We start from the raw sequence: 1,767 nt of genomic DNA on the forward strand, positions 1-1,767 counted from the left end.
TGCCAAGTCACCACTACACTGTTAGAAACTATCTGTAAAACTTCACACCAAAGTGCGAAATTGTAATAATGGGGTGCGATACTTTGGTGCAAAAAAGTTATTCTTCTAGTAAAATACACTGCTCCGGTGTAAAGTTGATAAATTAACGAAATCTCAACTTCGTAGTATTGAAAATACTAACAAATGACACTGAGGAGATGTCAAAGTCTTAATCAAAGCTTAAAATTTCAGTGGATAGTGTAAAATCAAACACTGAGACGAAACGCAGCGGCGTAGCCAGGATTTTTTTTCGGGGTGGGCTTAGATTTTTTTCGGAGAGGTCTTCGGGTTTATGTATAGGCAAAGTGTGGGGTAAAAGAGAATTGAATAATAAAAATACTTAGTTTCAGGGGGGGGGGGTCTTGTATTCCAAAAGCCTCCTTCTCTGGCTACAACGCTGATGCTGTGAGAAACATACAATCGAGACTATACGGTGCGAAAACTAATATCGATAAGTTGTTTCGCGCGCGCACGCGCAGTTAACTTGTGCAGGCTTGTGCGAAATGTCCAAGAAGTGTGCGACGCCATTTTGTTTTTTCCAAAAAAAAAAAGTTGTGCTGAATTGTGCTAGGTTTGTGCTCAGTTGTGCCGCAAACGATTTTAAAAAAAAGTCAAAATATCAGTCAAAATTAAAAAACAACTTTTCCGGGCCAGCATATTTTTTTTCAAACAAAAAAATGCTGAATGGTGCTAGGTTTGTGTTCAATTGTCTTGGGTTGCACTACGCGTGCAAACCAATTATAGCTCTACACACTTTTTACTCAGGTCAATATTTTTTAAATGAAATACTGGTTTCTTTTTCATCAGAATAATTTTTGCAATCACAAAATTTTGAAAATGTAAATTTCAAAAAACTGAAAATTGTGCTGGCTTGTGCTACACATGCAAAAAAATTATTTTCCTGTACACTTTATACTCAGGTATATATTTTTTAATGAAATACTAGATTCTTTTTTATCAGAAGGGTGGGTGGGAACTAACTCATTATAGCCCGCTCCGCTTTTGTTTGCTCGCGCCTGAGTGTCCGTCTGAGTGACAACGGCAAACCCCGCGCACCCCGCGCAGATACCCACCTGCGGCACGACCCCGGTCCTCGATAGGGTTATAGAAGGGAGGGCTATTAAAGAGTTTCACTATAGTTTAATTTTTAACAGCAAAAATGACTTTAAAAATAATATTTTTTTATCTGAAAATTTTAGTTCATAATTAATTTTGCAATTAAAAAATTATTCTTTACCCCAAAAAACACGAACATAAAACATAAACATAAAAACATAATTTTTCAAGAAAAGAAATTTCAAGAAAATTTTTCAATTATCATCTTTAGAAACGAATTTAAAGTAAAACAATAAGTATTCAACAAAAAATGGACCAGCTAAATTTTCGAATAAAAATGGAATTCTCAACAAAATATGTAGTTCAATTTTCAAAGAAAAAAATGAATTTTCCAAGAAAATGATTAATTTCTTACTAAAAATAGAAGTTAAATTTTGATTGCAAAAGATTAATATTGAATAAAAAAAAAAACAATCGAATCTATAAAAATTAGTGAAATTGTCAACCCAAAAAATGAATTTATGAATAAAAAGACTACAATTCTTCAAAAAAATACATTTCAACAAAATGCACTTTCAGTTGAAAAATAATGATTAACCCCAGAAATTCAAAGTTTTAGCAAAATATTTAAAATGCACTTTTAACCAAAGTAATGAATTTTTAATTAAAATA

At 32.6% G+C, this 1,767-nt stretch overlaps 2 protein-coding genes across 2 annotated transcripts in view; both read left to right on the top strand.

Moving 5' to 3' along the window:
• Positions 1-1,767, top strand: part of LOC117178597 — a 145,353-nt gene that overhangs the window by 47,259 nt on the left and 96,327 nt on the right. The window lies entirely within an intron of this gene.
• The window catches only part of LOC117178791 (acyl-CoA Delta(11) desaturase-like), a 52,335-nt gene that overhangs the window by 1,020 nt on the left and 49,548 nt on the right, over positions 1-1,767 (top strand). The gene's annotated exons all lie outside the window — the stretch shown is intronic.

The sequence above is a fragment of the Belonocnema kinseyi genome, chromosome 8 (genome assembly GCF_010883055.1).
Source record: "Belonocnema kinseyi isolate 2016_QV_RU_SX_M_011 chromosome 8, B_treatae_v1, whole genome shotgun sequence".
Classification (NCBI taxonomy): domain Eukaryota; kingdom Metazoa; phylum Arthropoda; class Insecta; order Hymenoptera; family Cynipidae; genus Belonocnema; species Belonocnema kinseyi.